Source organism: Pinus tabuliformis, chromosome 1_1, assembly GCF_031772625.1.
Source record: "Pinus tabuliformis cultivar Carrire ecotype Pingquan chromosome 1_1, CPIR1, whole genome shotgun sequence".
Classification (NCBI taxonomy): Eukaryota; Viridiplantae; Streptophyta; class Pinopsida; order Pinales; family Pinaceae; genus Pinus; species Pinus tabuliformis.
The window spans coordinates 369,357,379-369,376,014 of NC_142297.1; the positions used below are offsets into that span (position 1 = coordinate 369,357,379).

At 38.5% G+C, this 18,636-nt stretch overlaps 1 pseudogene; it reads left to right on the forward strand.

Annotated features, from left to right (window-relative positions):
• Window positions 1-211: 211 nt before the first annotated feature.
• The window catches only part of LOC149213155 (polygalacturonate 4-alpha-galacturonosyltransferase-like), a 31,087-nt pseudogene continuing 12,662 nt past the window's right edge, over window positions 212-18,636 (forward strand).

The following is an 18,636-nucleotide window of genomic DNA, read 5'->3' on the forward strand; positions in this document are numbered from 1 at the left end:
TACATTAGAACATCCCCCATTGCCTTGCTTCGTTTCTTTCTAGGTACTAGTCCCAGTCTGTAATGTCATCATCTCTCGATGCATTACTGATGATGGTGCATCCACCTATGTGATGTCTGCTAAAATTTGGAAAAAAATTTAGTCACCTGAGTTGTCCCCCTCCACCATCACTTTGCATGCTTGGGACGGACACTCCTCCTAGCCTCTTAACATGTACCGCAACTATCCAGTGACCATTGCGGGCAAGACTGTCCATGTAGATATTGCGGTTATTGATGCCCCTTTAGATTACAACATTCACTTGGGTAGTAGTTACACATATGCCATGTTAGCTGTCGCATCTACGGTTTTCCGCAAGATGTGCTTCCCCCATGAAGGGAAGATCATTATCATAGATCAGTTGACATACTATGAGCGGACATCCGTTACATCCCCTGAGTCCATGCTCTCATCAGTGTTAGATAAGAAGTCTTCAACTCCTCTCACTGGTGTTTCACTGAGAGTCTATAAAGATTCCTCATTGTTGGGTTCTTTCCCTGGTCCTCCCCGTCTCATATTAGAGCCTAAATCTTTCAGCATCACGAGTTGTCCTCAAGCAATCTGGTACATTCGATCCACAACGAGCTCATCCACACCGTGCAGTTACCATCCCAGTCGGGCCATCCAGATCCACCCCACAGAACCTCCTCCATTTGTGGGTGCCTCTCCTATCTTCCCCCGGGAACTATTCCTCTAGGTCTCAACCATCCAATTGTTGTTCCACCGAGACATTACCTTGCAGGCTAGATACCTTTCTCATTTCCCCCCTACCCCCCCACAATATTTTATGTACCTATCATGGCTTTATTTTTCCTTCCTAACATGAATTTAGGGATCCCTGTATGGTACATTGATCCTCCTGCAAGCATTCTTCCTGGTCAGCAAAGACCTTATCATGCTCTGACCCTGGTTCAACTGGTCCCTACAGCCCCTACCACTACTTTAGTTCCATTACAACCTCAAGATAAACCCACTCCTGTTGTGAAAGCATCTAGACAGGGAGGAAAAGCTAAGAGGAAAGAACCTGAGGACAAGGCTCCCCAACCTCCTCTAGTCCCCAAGGCCCCAAAGTCGTCACCTTTGTGCGCTTTGTGTAAAGTTGTGGGGCACACAACCAATAATTGTCCTGAGCTTCCTCATCTCAAACCTTTGGTTCATGAAACATTCCCTGAGTCAAATATCCCTAAAGTCCATGTTAACTTACCGGGTCCACCCAAGAAACTTAGAATGTTAAGCAAAAATCACCCTTGTGCCCTGTGTGATCATCATGGTGACTACTCCCATTGTTGCCCTCATCTCAATGAATTTTGGGATTTCATTAAGGCACTTCACGAATATGAGACCGCTCATAATTGATCACCTTCTCCTCCTACTGTGGATTTTGGTACCAATATTAAACCAGAATAGGGGGAATCCTGTCCCACCATCGTGATCGCTTCCCTAGATGTTGAGATGATGGACACCATGGGCCATATCCTTTACCTGTCGTCATCCTTGAGTTCCTAATAGGAAATCCTTTCTGAGGTTTCTGAGCGCGCTTCTATTCAACCTATTTCAACAGAATCCCAGGTCTCAACATACATAGATCCTTCAGCTACTATCTCGTCATCTACCATTCCAAATTATGCGTATGTGAACCTTCTTTCTCAGGTTGATGCACTAGGTACTGCGCCGCATGATGTAGTCAATATTCCTCTCGTCCGCTCATCTTCCATTTTGATGAAGACAACATGGAAGCTAAGTCTACCCCTAATTACCTTTGCACTTAGGCAAGGGGGAATATTTTTTGGAGGATTCTAAAGGCCATTTCCTTCCTAATAATCCCAATGCAATCTACCTAAAGATATTTTTCTCATAGCTTATCTCTTTGATTTGCATGTCCTTATTTTTGTCATGAAGTTAGGTAGTATGCATCATCTCATCTATCATCTTTTGCACCTTTCAGATGGATCCATCATCCACACCATATATCGGTCATGTTGATGGTGCAAGTCGCTTCTCCAAGAATATAGCCTCGACAGCCTGGGCCATTTTTACCCCCTTCCATACATTAGTCCTTTCGAAAGAGGTGTGCATTGGATCTACCACCAATAACCAAGACGAATATGATGCAGCGATAGGTTCTTTAGTTGATTCCATTTCTCATCGCATCCTTCATCTTCATGTTCATTTATATTCCTTGCTACTTGTCATGCAATTGAATGGTGTGTATCATGTGCATAACCAAGTCATATTTAGAAAATATGCGTGTTAAGATGTTGGTATGTGAATTTGAAACCATTACTTTTAGTCAAGTTCCTAGAGCCCAAAATAACTATGTAGATACCATTGCAAATAAAATTTAGATTGGCATTTATCACATGTATACCACAAAAGACAACCATAAACAAAACACATGGCGAACCATCATCGTGCTATAAAAACGCATAATCATATTTTGTATCATATAAGTGTTCGGAGCCCATAGCTCTAAATACATCCGACATGCCCATAACATGTTACAAAAATCAAAATCAAAGGGACCCACATGACCCCATATCTAGTCACTATCCGAAGTATCACGCACCAAAGGCTCTGCCCCACTTGCACGTAGATCATGTACTGCATGACTAGCCATTGCCATGCACCGCATGATACCTCGCCACTCTAAGGGAAGGTTGTTACACCCATATATGTATCGATCATCTAGCTCATGCCATCCATGCTCAAAAACTCTGGTCAAGAGTACCGCACATCTACGGTGTAGATAAGCGAGTAGCACACTATCCTCTGGACCCTGACAAGATGGCAATGTTCCCTAATCTGCAGCCATAGGCACTGGGGCTCGTCCTACATTTCTTGCCTATTTTACAGGTTCTATGTCTGAATACTACATATTTTATATTTAGTACCATATACATGTGATAAAAATATGAAATGCACCTTAAAAATAGCAACTTAACAATTACCATTTGGTCCCCATGCTTGCCTGAGCGAAAGTGGCAAGTCAGGATCTCCGTGATAGTTCATCCCACCATAAGGATAATCGTCAATCTAAAGGGGTATCTAATCCCAATGTGCAAAAAATACGGGTTGGAACACCTGTCTGACTCCCCATCCTCCTCTCCGTAATAGCTGACCCCAGTGGCAGATCCTGGGCTCCTGTGGGCCCCCATATCAGATCTATACATGAGGAAGGATGGTGGGTATTTTCTCAAAGAAGAATGTGCATAGTACTGTACAAAAAGCATAGTCATGGCTCACCTGCATAGACTTAACTATCGTTTCACCGACGACAGCATCATCTCGGCCCACCCACAGTAGGTACTAGCCAAAACACTCTCAACCAGCGTCATCTGCTCATTAGTGATGTGGTGGAATGCATGGCTGCCCAAGACCCGTAGCATAGCTGCAGAAACAACCTGTGTCTATAGCCTATCTAAATCACCAATCGGGATAGTCGTGCCCTTCACATACACATCCTGTGGACAATGGTGCTCCACAAACTCTGTAATGTTCCTCCCACAAGGGAACACTAGATGGATATCCCCCACCACTCTTAGGGGAGGGATTTCAATGAAGAAATAAATATCCTGTAATGTGAGCTCAATATTGTGCCCCTGCATGACAAATACCTCATGGTCTGGATCCTAATATCCCACAATTCTCAATAGCAAGGCTCACCTGCCCTCATCAATGGGTCCTCTACCAACTTGAGAACCCCATATCGAGCCATTGCCCCTTGAACCCCTTAATCCATCTGAATCTCGAATCGGAGGGTATCTAAGTCTCACTCACACCAGTTGATTTTTAGCTATGCCATGCCTGCAAAACACCACATGTCTTGTCAATTGAGAGAAGAAAACACTGGTCTACAGTAATCAATCTACAACCCCCACTAAGTGAGCAAACCACCCCTATTTTCAGCCCCAAATCACAGTTTTATGCCCAAAAAGTGTGAGCTCATAGGTTTTCACCTGTTTCCTATGATCTAAATTGCACTTCTAGGCACAAAAAGTGTGATTAGACCGTGAAGTGGAGCAAGGGTCTCCCAGGGAGCTGCTAGGAGCCAAAAATCATGAAATAAATAATTGAAATTGAAGAGATGAGTAAGGCCACCTACCTAAAAGTCACAGATTCTGATTTTGATGGCTGGTTTGTCTGCTATGATCTCCACAAGATTTAGGGCCTTTTCCTCCTCTCCAAATTTACCACAACTCACTGAAAAAATGAATTCCAATTGGAGGGAAAATGTCCTTTCATAGAAAAATCCACAATTTTTCTGTCACTTGCTTTGACAAAACGGTAGCTCAGCTTGACGAACCATCAAAATCATTGGAAATCTCTCATTGAGTACTATAAGGAGTCTTTCTTAGTTTTGGATGATTTGAAACTTCACTAGGAAGCCATTTTTCCAAGAAGGGTCACTTCATCACCTCTCAAAATCATATTTCTTCATATGCAACACTTGTAATTTGGGGACCACCTTCCCTTGGAACTTTTCATCTCACGTGTAAATTTTCATCATGCGTAACCATCATTTACTCATTTTCTCATGGTGCCCACCAAGCCTATTCTATGTGGTAGAGTCATCGGGTCACCCTTGTTCAGGGCATCCGTGATGAGTCACCCTTGCATCCATGGAGTTTGTTTCGTATCCCATTATATCATATCATAGTATTCCATCCACATTTTGATACCGTTCATCCCGTCTTGCCCATTTTGGCCTCCAGTCATACTGTCCGCATCCCATCTGGAGTTGAGTCAGTCGCTCCTAGGTCAACCATGCACTTTATTCTCTAACAAGGGAAGTCATCTATTTGTCCCTCAATCCCTCATTTTCCATTATACCTAGCGTCAGTCCATTAGTCACATTACTATTTTCCCTCATACCTTAGTTGATGATCCTCATTGCCTCACCTATCGTGGGCCCTATTCTGTCAACATCAGCTCATTTATTCCATAAGAACGACCTAGAGGGTGGTGTATCTTGGTTCCAGCTTCCATTCTTGTTCGGTACTCTAGATCGACTAGAGGGACTCATTATTGCCCTTTGACTTGGTTGTTTCATATTCGTGATCCATACACTCGATGGTCTAGTGATGCAGAAAATTGTACTAGTGATTCCTAGGTGTGCGTGAGATGTTTGAGACCTCATGAGGGGGTGGCCCTTCAGGTAGCCCCCCACATGCTCGGATGCATTCCTATTATGCTACAGCCTTAGATGCAGTTCCGCAAATATAATGGGTTCGGTTCCTACCAATCACAGTGTTCATAGCATGGACATCTCCTTCAGATGATCCATTTAGTTTTGTAGATCCCTTCCTTATTCAACAGGGCTTCTTCGATTGTTCTACCCTCCCTCCAACCCATTTTTTGAGGGAAGGGTCATTACATCTCATGTAATCAGTTCATATTATATTCAATCCTGGCTCATATTTTTTTCTGGTACACTATATATATGGGACATTTTGTATTATTTTCTGACTCAGTTAGGCCAACATGTTATGTACCATTCAGCATGTACTTCATTGCTCAATTTGATGTTTCTCAGCACACCATTATTTTTGTAATAAGTTATCTCGACGAGTATATGTATGCCTTCCCCGCCTCATTGAGGTCTGGTACCACAACATAAAAGGTGACTTGCATTGGTCTTGCCCCCTCTGTCCCTATCCTCCTTCTTCAGTTGTATTGGTCTCTCTTTCTCTCTCTCTCTCTCTCTCCACTTTGTTGTGTAGTGATTATGTCTTTACAACACAGTTCGGTCATATGTTTTCCACCTAACACTCATACGTTGGGAGGAAATCTGTTATCACCAAAATATTGATCATCTAGCCTAATTTACTAGATGGACCAAACTACACCATGCAAAGCGAATTTTACAATAGTAAAATTTCTTTCACTGTGAAAAATTACTTAATAAACAACGTTTGTTAAGTAATTTATAATTAAAATCATGCAGAATAATTAAATAAATCACTATTTATTTGATTTTCTTCTAGGAATGATTAATTAAACCATTGTTCAATTATTATTCCTTGTCATACTTGACCCAATTATGAAAAATCAACCGATAAATTATTAATTATCTTATTTTTCTCTAGGAATAATTAATTATTATCTCTTATCAAATTTGAAAAATCGCTTGGGAATAATTAAATAAATCATTATTTCTTTATTGTTCCTTAACCAATTTGTTGAAATGATAAATAAATCATTTATTTATTTATTATTTCTAAATAAAAGTTTAAATATTTTTTCCCTCCTAACCAAATACAATAAAATATTCCAAGTGGTTATTCCAAGAATGGGGTTAATAATATTTTATTATTGCTCATTATTCAAGGATAACTCAATATTTTGTTATAAATAGAAGGGTTTTCCATTCACTATTCAGTTTTGACTATTTTCATTATTGCACTCACTACTGTAACTCTGATTATTTTCGTTGATGCACTTCATTTCTCTGCCATTTGAGTTCCCATTAAGCTCAAACATTTTATTTGTTGGGTTTTCACATTATAGAGGAGAGAGACTCTAAGGAAGATGAAGACATTTGAGGATAGCCAAGAACCCATCCCATAGAGGGGGACAGGTAACATTTATTTGTTCCCTTTACAGGTGTTATAATAAAATCTAATTTTTGTATATATAGTTTCCATTGGATTATTTGAGTTATTACTGTTTCTTTTTGTTGTTTAACTATGATTGTGGCATAGATTAGGACTTTCGCAAGTTTTGTTTCTATCATTTGTTGCAGATCTACAATTTTTAGCAACCATTTATATTATTGATACTGTTTATCATTCACAGTCTTAAGTGGGTTCTTTTCGTACATCTTTGAGAAGAAAACACTACAAGAGAAAGAATTCTAGAAAATGCGTGGAGCAAGGACCCTTGAAACCCTCAGTCTTTGGAAAATAAATGTCGCCTCCCAATCTTAAAATTTGGCTATGGGTTCAACCTCAATCCTAGGATGAATTTGATTAAACAATTTATATTCTTCCTTGGGATCAAGTTTAGAAACTCGACCTTCCAACCCTTGCAATTTGACCTCTTTTACCTCCAATGAAACCAATCCACAATTATTTCAAGGAGACACTTTAGATCTATGAGCAAGTTAAAAATGGCATCGAAAGGCAGGGTCTCCTCCTTAGATTTAAATGATCCAGCCTCTTTCCAATATATATTACAAAAATATATTCATACCATTGACCTTGAAATGAAACGGATATAATCCAATATGATACTTGTGCTTAGAATTTAGCCTTTGAACCCTTGGTGTTTGACCCACTAGAAGGAGATGAACTCTTCCATTGGATTTCTATACACCTGTAATCAAATTATAGTCAAGATGGTAGTACTTCCTACAACAAATCTCACAGCCTTGCAATACAATTGAAAAGAGACCCTCAAATCTAATAGGGGTTCGATCTTGACCCCATAAACTTGAATGGATAAATATGGTAAAGCAGACCCAGTTCTAATCTAAAAATTTGGCAAAGTAATGTTTTCTCTTTTGTTTGCAATAAAATAATAACACTCAAAATAATGTAGAAAATTCTCCTTCCAATCAACTGAAAAATAGAACCAACTAGGATGATACGAAATACCATTGAAGACGAAAATGTTGGCTAGGGTGAACATAAATTCCACCAAAGTTCCCTGCATGAAACCTCCAAATAACCCTGCAAATAATTTTGAATTTTCCAATAAAACCCTCAAGCTGGCGGGATGCACAACTCTGATACCACTGTAGTTTCCCAATCATCAAAATTTTAATCATTTCTGGTACATTGTAGGTGTTCTAATAAAATTCATGCAGTAAAAACACAGAACATAATAAAGATCTGAGAATGTAGCCTCTTATTTATGTAAATAAATATAAAAAGAATTACATGCCCACAAAAGCACTACTAAAGCTCGTGCCTTCGCATGTATGGCTTCCAATCAACAGAGAAATTAAAGATGCTGAAGCACAATCTTAGATCCTCGATGGATCCACTAGAGAAATTACTCCCATGGGGTTTTCGTCCTTGGAATCAACTAGAACTTGACTTGACAAGCTCTCAACAAAATAAAAATAGACAAATAACTCTCGATGATTACATTGTTAGGCTCCTATACCCTTTTATATGCTTCATTGAATCTCTAGAGACTTTATTTTATTGTTTTCACTCGAAAAACAAAGGCAAATACCATGGGTCAATGCCATGGGCAACTACCACGGTAAATACCATGGGTAGATTCCATCCACTTTAACCATATCCACAAAGAAAAGAATATTACAAATCGATCGCTTCTTATTTAGTCTAAGAAGTTTATGTTTAGGAATTCCCCAAGATCCATAAAAGTAGAAACTTAATAGAAATTACTCATCAACACCACAAAGTATGTTATTTGTATTGAGAATATTGAGCACATGGAAAGCTGCTTGTTAAAGTGGATGTTAGAGAAATCCCTAATGCATAGGTCTAACAATAACAAGAATTGTGTTACCTTTTGGGTAATTTTCTTAAGAATCCTAACTATGTGTGAAAAATGTAGCTTGGCGCATTAAATTTAAACAATATTCCTTATTGATTTGGGATTGGGATGAGAGAGAGATAGGAGATATTGTCTATTCTAAAAATAAACCTCTTTTCACTTGTATCTTTTCCATACATAATGTCTCTTTTTCATAAATTAAATGGACAACCTTCTTTCCTTAATTCTTCATGAGAAACCATCCTTTCAAGAGACATGAAGGCCATTTCTAGACAAGTAAAGCCACCTACTCAGTCATAGATTTGAAATCCAACGACTCTACTACGAGCTCACCAAGATTTAGTACCTCTTACTCTTCTCTAAATTCTCCAACAAATCAATGTACAAATGAATAGGAATTGGGAGCAAGAAGCCCTTTTATAGGAAAAACTCTAGTTTTTGTTGGCCATTAGGAGTAAATGGTAGCTCGGTTTGACAAACCGTCAGCAATGTTGGAATTCTCTTACCAATATCTACAATGGGTCTCCATGTTTCTCGTAATTTGAAACTTCGCCACAGATCCATTTTTTCCATGATGTCTCACTTTGGCGCATTAAATCAAATCTCTTAATATGAGTCACATGTACTCTCGTACCACTTTTCCTTTGAATCTTTTGAATTATGAGTCGAGTTCTATCACGAGTAATCACTATTTACTCATTCTATTATGGCGCGTTGTGGGCCTTTCCCATGTGGAAGCATCTTATAGTCACCTTTCTTCAAAGCATTAGAGATGAGTCAACCCTACATCTATGGAGTCTGTTCAAAGTCCCATTGAGTCCTGTTACAATATATTATCCATCTATGTGTTGCATTTATCTCATTTTTCTTATATTTGACCTCCATCTATCCTCATGTGCCTTTGAAAATCCTTCGTCTGAGTAATTGACCATCCCTTATGGAATTGTGTCAGTCACTACAAGGTCAACCTTGCATGTTATGCTCTGACAAGGTAAATCATAACTCCATGAGTCCCCATATCTTCCAATTATCATCCCTGGTGTTAGTCGTTATTAGCCATAATACTATGATCCTTATGCTTTTGTTGAGGATTCGTAATTGCCTAAACTTTGGTGGGCCTGCTTTTGTTAACATCAACACATTTATTCCAGGAGAGTAGTTTAGAGGATGGTGTACCTTGGTTTCATCTTTCATCCTTTTTTGGATCCTCTAATCAAGCAAAGTGAATCATTATTTCCCTTTTACTTGGTTTTTTCTCGCATGCTCAAATTCAACTCATTGTCACATGATCAAGAAACATACACTTGGTGGTTTAATGATCTAGCATATTTTCCTAGATTTTCTGAGGTGTGTGTGAGATGTTCTAGACCTCATGAGGGGATGTCCCTTCAGGTAGCCCCTCACATACCTAGATGTCAGAAAATTATGATCTAGCCTTAGAAGAAGTTATTTTTATTTGAATGGCTTTATTTCTACTGATTGCATATCTCACAAGATGAACCTCTATTCAAAATGGTCCATTGAGGTATTTAAATACCTCTCCTATTCATCAGGGCTTCTTTGGTTGTGATCCCCCCCCCCCACCCCTTCACCACACCAACGTGGGGGAATTATGTCTCGTGTCCTCAAATCACCATACTTAATTGTATAAATCCTGGCCATTGTATTCGAGGAAATTATGTATATGGGGATCATTATCTCATTGTATCATTTTTTGCCCCATTAATGCCAGCATATCATGTATCATGTACTATGTACCTTAGACCTAGATTGTTAGGCACACCATTATGATTTGTACTTGGTTATCTGGTACGTATGGGTATATCTCCCCCACCTTATTGATATCTTGTACTCATCAATAAAGGAAACTTTTATCTCACAGGTAGGTTTCATCCCCTTCAACTTCATTCCTTCCATCATACGATGTGCTCCTCAAACTCTTATGTTGGGAAACAATCTGTTATCTCCCAAAAAATGATCACCTAGTCATGTATTACTAGGTTGATCAAAATGCACCATGTAGGATAGGTTTTTACATATTAAAACCTTCTTTTACCTTAGGCAATAATTTAGTGAACCAATTTCCTAAAGTATGTCGTTGCATTCTAGACTACTACAGGTAGGGGAATTTTAAGACAAATTTTTAAGACAATAAATCTTTTGTCTGAAAATTTTCGATATGATGCACTAGTAAAAAGGGTAAAGGATTAGGGGTTCGTCTTTATACTATTGATGGTTTCTTCGGGAAGTAGAGTGATGGAGGTTGACAACAACTAATGAGATTTAGGGTGATGGAGGCTGAAAGTAGAGGTGTGTGTCATGAGAGAAGCGATGGAGGCGCTTTCGCAGAACATTAATGGGTGGTAACATAGTTGGAGTACTTTTGAGGGTCTCCATCGATTGTGTTTTAATATGTGTTTTTTTACTGTTTTATTTATTTTGAATGCTACTTATATACATTGGTTGTTGTTATTAGAAAATTGTTGTGCTAGATTGGCAACATGGATTAGATTCACTTGAAGGATTGTTGAAAAATGTGGCAAGAAATTCTCAATTTGATTTTGCCTTGATTAAATTGAGAAAATTTGAATTTCCACATCAGCAGACAACTTGGATGCAATTATCTTGTATGACATGGTTTGTGTCACCCATTTTACTCAATCAATTCGAGTTGGAGGAGTTAGAGTTCAGTTAAGCATGTGTGATTTCTAATTTGTAACAATCAAAATCAGTTATCTCAAGTTGTTTTTAGTTAAACTAGGTATAACTATTGGAGGAACTAGTGGAAGGCTAGTTGTGCAGTGAGACTTCAGTCAAATGCAGTGATCATCTAGTTAAGTGATCAATCATCCCAAAATTGATAGTTCATGCAAACAATTCGAGTTCCCCAGTTATGGTGGAGATTCCAAGGCAGTGTAATATTAGTTGTAGACTAGTCTTGAGCGTACAAGTGTTGCATGCATTCACATGATCAACCTTAGGAATTATGCAATCCATTTTGAAAAAAACCTAAATAATAGGGGCCTAATTTCTCAAGGAATTGCATAAGGAAATAGGGGCTCAAGCAGAGGTAGGAATTAACAAAGTTTGGGTTTGAGCTTCTTAGTGAGCAGAGGGATAGGTTATTCACTTACGGGTTATGCATGGTTGAGTAAATCAATTGTAATACATCTATATTCATAAGATTGATGCAAGAAGGCATTGGAGTTATTACAAGATTTCTTTCCCCATGAAAATTATTATGTGCATGTATTTTATTTCTTATTGCATGTCTGAATTTTTTGTTCTAAATTGTGAATTAACTTTCATAGAGTAGTAGAGTAGGTTTGTGTCTTATGATTTTGAAAAAACTTCATGATGAGTTGCAAATTTACACCATAATTTCTACATCGTATCATAGTAGGATTCACAATAGAACATGAATTTTGAATTTGTTTCTCATGAGGTTCGAATTTGCAGTTCAGTGTAGCAAGATCTCTTAAGAACTGAAAATATGACCTTCAACGGGCTGAGGCTAGAGTATTCCATGGAAGGCAACTCTAATTTCATTGACTACAAGGACCGCATGGAGGAGGTATTCGATGACAATGGATTGATAGAATACATCAAGAGAGATGTTACAAAACCAGCAGAATCTGATGTCCAAAACCTTGCTCAGTGGAAGAAAGTTGTAGCGAAGGTGTGGATAATAATATTGGAGGGACTACGAGACCACATTGTGAGCAATCTCCATGGGAAAGCAAATCCTTATGGAATGTGGTAGGCACTCACAAATTTGTTCTAGAATAGTAGTGACCACAAAAAGTTGGTGCTCAAGGATAAACTTTGAAATATCAAGATGTAGAAGAATGACTTTACCCTGCAATATCTGATGAGGTTCACACAAATTCATGATGAGCTTGCAATAGCTAGTGTTATTCTTTCAAAGGATGACTTGGTAAGAATATCCCTTCTGGACCATCCCAAGAGTTGGCATACCTATCAAGATTAAGTGAATGGGAGGGAGAAACTATCGAATTGGGAACACTTATGGTATGATTTGGTACAAGAGGAAATAAGGCAGAATACTAGAGATGGGACCTCATCCAAGGGCAAGGATGAAGAAAAATTTGCATTGGTTGGAAAGGGAAAGGAGGGAAAATGGGATGAAGTCTCAAACCAAACCAGAATCCAACCAAGGGAGAAAGAAGAAAGATTTGTCAAAAATTAAATCCTTCCATTGTCACGAATATGAGCACTATGCCATGAAGTGCCCACAGAAAGAGGCAAGTGAGAAGACCTTAGGAGGAGTAGTGGATGAAGCCTTGGATTCATAGTTTGACCTTGACTTTACCCTTTTTGCATGCATGTCCAACATAGTGATGGGGAGTGTGTGTTACTAGGACTCAGGTGCATTGTTCCACATGACAGGGTGTAGAGACTTTTCAGTGACTTGGAGGAGAAAGATCTCCATATGTACATCAAGCTAGGGGATGACGAAAGGTACAACGTGACCAGTATTGGTACAGTCAACTTCCAAAGGGAGTCAGGCTCGCCTCTCAGGCTCAAGGATGTCATGTTTGTGGTAGGCCTAAAGAAAAATCTCATCTCAGTTGTAGTTTTGGAAGACCATGGTTATGACATGATCTTCAACAAAGGAAAAGCATTCCTGAGACACATAGCAACGAGGCAGGTGAAGAAGATCGAGGTTTGTGTGAAGAATCTATATAAGTTAGATGTGGAAGATTATGGTGCATTAAAAACTAAGGAAGAGAAAGTGCAGGGCCATGATGTAGGTGAACTTTAGCACATAAGCCTTGGCCATTTACATCATGGCACCTCAAATAGTATACAAAAAATATCCACTATCCTCCCTAAAGGAGCACTTGAGCAGCAGGATGTATGCAAAGGATGTACCTTGGGGAAGTACATAAAATCCGAATTTCATGATTGGGACAACAAAGCGCATGCAGTCCAAGAAAGGATCCACTTTGATGTTTGTGGACCTTTCTTTATAGCCTCCACTGCCCGACACAAATATTTTGTCCTTTTTATTGATGACTTTTCACATAAGTGTTGGATCTCTTCATGCGGAAGAAAGATGGGACATAGAATTCAAGGCACTATTTGAGAAAGAAACCAACAGGAAGGTGAAGGCTCTTTGGAGCAATAATGGAGGTGAGTATGTGTTGAATGAATTTAAAAATTTATGTATGAAATAAGGCATTCGATGAGAGTTGACAACACCCCACAACCCACATCAGACTGGGGTGGTTGAGAGAAATATCCATAGCATTTTGGGAGCAACAAGGGTGATGTTGCATGACCAAGGCCTACCTCTACATTTGTGGGTTGAGGCATGCAATACAATAGTTTGTTTGCAGAATTGAAGTTCTCATCGGATTCTTGGCATGATATTACACCAGAGGAGGCTTTCTTGAGAAGAAAGCCAGATGTGTCGCACTTCAAGAGTTTTGGAGCCTCTATTTACTGCCATGTCTCCAAAGAATCAAGGAAGAAGTTTTAGTGAATAGAAAAATTTAGGGTATTTGTGGGTTATGAAAAAACTCCGCACAACTAACATGTGTACTTGCCATCACTCATAATGATAGTTATGTGAAGGGATGTAAATTTTGATGAGGAGAAATCTATGTGGTGCTCTCTTGAGAGGGAGCTTTAGATGCCACGAAAAGATGTGATTTTACTCAAAAATAGGAACCTCAAGAAGTTGTAGAGCAACCAGAAATTTTGGAGCAAAGAGTGGAGACATTCACTAAAGAAAAACCTCCAGAGAAGACAGAAAAAGAACTAAGGAAGTTGATAGATTTGTTTAGGATGCAAGGGAGAATGTGGGATATCCTTCAAATTTGCATAAGCAAAGGAAGTCACCTGAGAGGTACACTGGTGACATGGCTCTTATGACTGAGCTTATAGAGATTGAGCCATCATATTTTGAGGAATAAATAGAGAAACTTGTATGGGTTGTTGCAATGGTGGAGGAATATGAATCCATTACAAAGAACCGTGTTTGGGAAAAGATCCCAAGAAGAACATATAAATCAATAGTGGGTTTGAGATGGATCTTCAAGGTGAAGCAGGCAAAAAACGGAAGAATAGGGAAGTATAAGGCCAGATTTGTGGCCTAGGGGTACTCTCAAGTTAAGGGAATTGACTATGAGGAGACATTTTCTCTTGTAGTAAGGTACTCATCCATTAGATCAACTCTTCGTCTTGCTACACATATGGGGTAGAATATCCACCAGATGGGTGTAAAAACAACATTTCTAAATGGGGTTACTAAGGAGGAGGTGTACATAGAGTAACAGAAAGGTTTTGGGACATTTGATCATGAGTCTCATGTGTGCAAACTCAAGTGAGCACTGTATGATCTCAAGCAAGCACCTCGTGCTTGGTACACCAATATCAATAGTTATCTCACTGGTTTGGGCTTCACCATAACTGAACCAGATGTAAACCTCATCACATATGGATAGAAGGTAAATTTCTTATTATTGTCTTATATGTTGATAATTTTATTTTAACTAGTGATGAGACGTTGATCATATCTTGCAAGGAGGACCTTGCAAGGGAATTTTAAATGAAGGACATGCGTCTCATGCACCACTTTCTCGGGTTGGAAGTATGACAAGGTGATGGGTAATTATTTGTCTCTCAAGGAAAATATGAAAATGAGATACTGTAGATATTCTGCATGGAGAGTTGTAAACCCATGGAAACACCTCTAACGAACAACTAGAGGAAGGAGGATGCCACTTCAGGTGAAGTGGATGATACCATTTATCGACAGCTAGTGGGTCCACTCTTGTATCTTGTGAACACATGACCAGATATGTGATGTGCAGTCAATGAGCTAAGACATGCTATGGTTAGGTCAACCAAACTATTTTGGAAAGCAACTAAGCATGTTTTATGGTACCTCACATGCACTACCCAGTTTGGGCTATGGTATAGACGAGCAGAGGGAGTGAAGTTGTGCGGCTTCATAGATGCAGGTTGGGTACGAAGTCCATTAGAATGAAAGAGTACATCAAGTGTAATTTTTAGTGTTGGGTTTGTGTTTGTTTCTTGGTACGATAGGAAGCAAAGACCTGTGGTGCTCAGCTAGACAGAAGCATAATACGTGGCTACAAGTCAAGAAACATGTGAGGCAATATGGATGAGAAAGATACTTGTTGGACTATTTGGTTAGATGATGGATCCAATTGTGATATTTAGAGTTGCATCAATCTCTTTGAGAATATTATATTTCATGATCAATCCAAGCATATAGATATCCAATATCACCATTTACAAGACTGTGTCTAGAGGCAGATGATGTTGCTACACTCCATTCTAATAGAGGAGTAAGATGTTAACATTTTGACAAAATCTTTGTCAAGAGGGAAGCTTGAATTCCTTAGGTGTAGGATAGGGGTGGTTGATAATCCCTTTCTTGCAGAGAGGGATTCTTAAAAAATGTAGCAAGAAATTCTCAATTTGATTTTTCCTTGATTAAATTGAGAAAACTTTAATTTCCACATCAACAGACAGCTTGGATGCAGTTAACTTGTGTGACATGGCTTGTGTCACCTGGTTTACACAGTAAATTCAAGTTCGAGGAGTTATAGTTCAGTTAAGCATGTATGATTGTTAATTTGTAGCAATCAAAGTCAGTTATCTCAAGTTATTTTCAGTTAAACTAGTTCCAACTACTTGAGGATCTAGTGGAAGGCCAATTTTGCAATGGGACTTCAGTCAAACTCAGTGATCATCCAGTTAACTAATCAATCAACCCAAAATAGCTAATGCATGTAGAATTCGAATTCCCCAGCCGTGGTGGAGATTCCAAGGCAGTGTAACGTCAACTGTAGACTAGCCTTGAGTGTACATGTGTTACATACAGTCAGATGATCAACCTTGGGAATTTGGCAATCCATTTTGTAAAAATTCCTAAATAATAGGGAACTAATTTCTCAAAGAATTACGCAAGGAAATATGGGCTCAAGCAGAGGTAGAAATTTACTAAGTCTGGCTTAGAGCTTCTCAGTGAGTAGAGAGATAGGTTATTCACTTGTAGGTTGTACTTAGTTGAGAAGATAAATTGCAATACATTTCCATTGATCATATTAATGCAAACAAACATTGGGGTTTTTAGCATATTGTTTTTCTTAGGAAAAATTTTGTGTGCATGTGTGTTATTTCTTATTACATGTATGAAATTTTGGTTGTAAATTGTGAATTAACTTTCGGAGAGCAGTAGAGTAGGCTTGTGTCTTATGATTTTGATTGAAACATCATGAGTAGTTGCAACTCTACACCATAATTTCTACAAGGATAGTGGAGGCAAATTACAGAATATTCATTGGTAGACAATATGCCTACTTCATAATATCTATGACAACTTTTGCGAGAAGAAGACATTGAGGATAAAAGATTGGATTTTCGAAGAATTAGTCACAAAATTCACAAGGGCGGTAGTTTTGGTTGCAAGTGTGGAGGTAGATGGATTAAATGTAATTTTGGTTGCATGTGTAAGTAGAAAAGTCACAGTTACTCCTTCGATTTTTGTTGATGACGTGTTACTATTTGGTAGATTGACCTATTTTGATTGGTCTTTGGACTCCTTATGGATAACATTAAATCTCATATGATTTATTCTTACCCAGATGATGAATTGGTATTGGAGATTTATCATATTTTTGGTGTTATCTCCACTGCATTGGATGCATATTTTAAATATTTTAGATTTATGCTCCAACCCAATTGTTATGGAATTAAGGATTGGAGCTGAATTATAGAGAAAATCCACTGTATACTTTTATCATGGGCACACAAGAGGCTCTCCCTAGGAGGCAAGTTGACTCTAGTTCGAGCTGTCCTTCAGAGCATCTCTGTATATTGGCTTCATATTTTTGCTCTGCCTAAGAATATCAATAAATGTATCTTTCCATCTTCATCTTAGCATGGGACAATTTATGTCGTAAAGGATAGAGTGGGCCTGGTTGTTGTTTACTCTGTATGGAGCCGATGGATGCCGAGAACCATCTATTTGTTTGATTCTCATTAATAAAATCAATTTGGAATGGTGTATTTAATATGTTCCATTTACAGGCAGATTAGAACTACTCTTTTGTGGTTTATTGTATTTCATACTAGATTATTGAATATAAAACATTTGGACCACTTCCAATATACATTGGGGGTTTGACCCAAATAATGCATTACTGTCCCAAGCTCCTTTATTGTTATACATCCACCTCCATCCTTGTCAAAAAAGCTAAAGGCCTCCCTGAACTTAGACATAACCTCCATCCCATATTCCTTTAGTAGATAAAACCCTTCTCTCATTTTCTGACCATGCCAATCTACCCTCCATCCCATATTCTCTCATGAGCCCTGTGTAAACCACAATTTCATTCAAGGATGGGGATTTTGATGCCTGCTCTAACCATATTTGATAGATAATTTCCCCCTTTTCTTGCTTATGATTTCTTGAGTTGGCCTCCTCTAAATATTCCCTACTCTCCTTAAATTATTTGAAAGGTATCCTTTGGCTACTAACCCCATTTTACTAGAGATCCTTGACATGTCCCTTGAAATTTTGATTCAGCCCCATGAACTATTTTATGCCAGTGAGTCGAAAGCTTTAGATTTCTTTTCCACATATTCATTCATGACCAAACACTATACCACTAGTTCTAAGAATCTTGTGGTTATTATCACCACAATAAATTTATATTGTATTTTAGAGGAGATAAGAATTGTATATTTCTCTTTGGGACACTCCAAAGATATTTTGATGCACCCTGTTTGTCTAACACTCTAATATACCTTATAACCTTAATTCCCATTCCACGTTCATCCATGTGGATGCACTTTATGATGTTCTAGGACAACCTAATGTCCTTGTCAACTCCCTCTCATCTTCCTTGTCATGTTTTCTAGGACTTGTGTATCCAACAAGAAATTTGGGAGATGATTGACATCAAGGTAGAAAATCAAGGGGTTTTCAAGTCATTTATTTAGGGTTCAAATTTTCATAGTCCCACCATATGATTCACCCAATCTCTAAATTGGGGTTTAGTGCTATTTTAATTAATTATTAGATGATCATGGTGGGCCATAATTCCACGTTAAATGTTATGACTC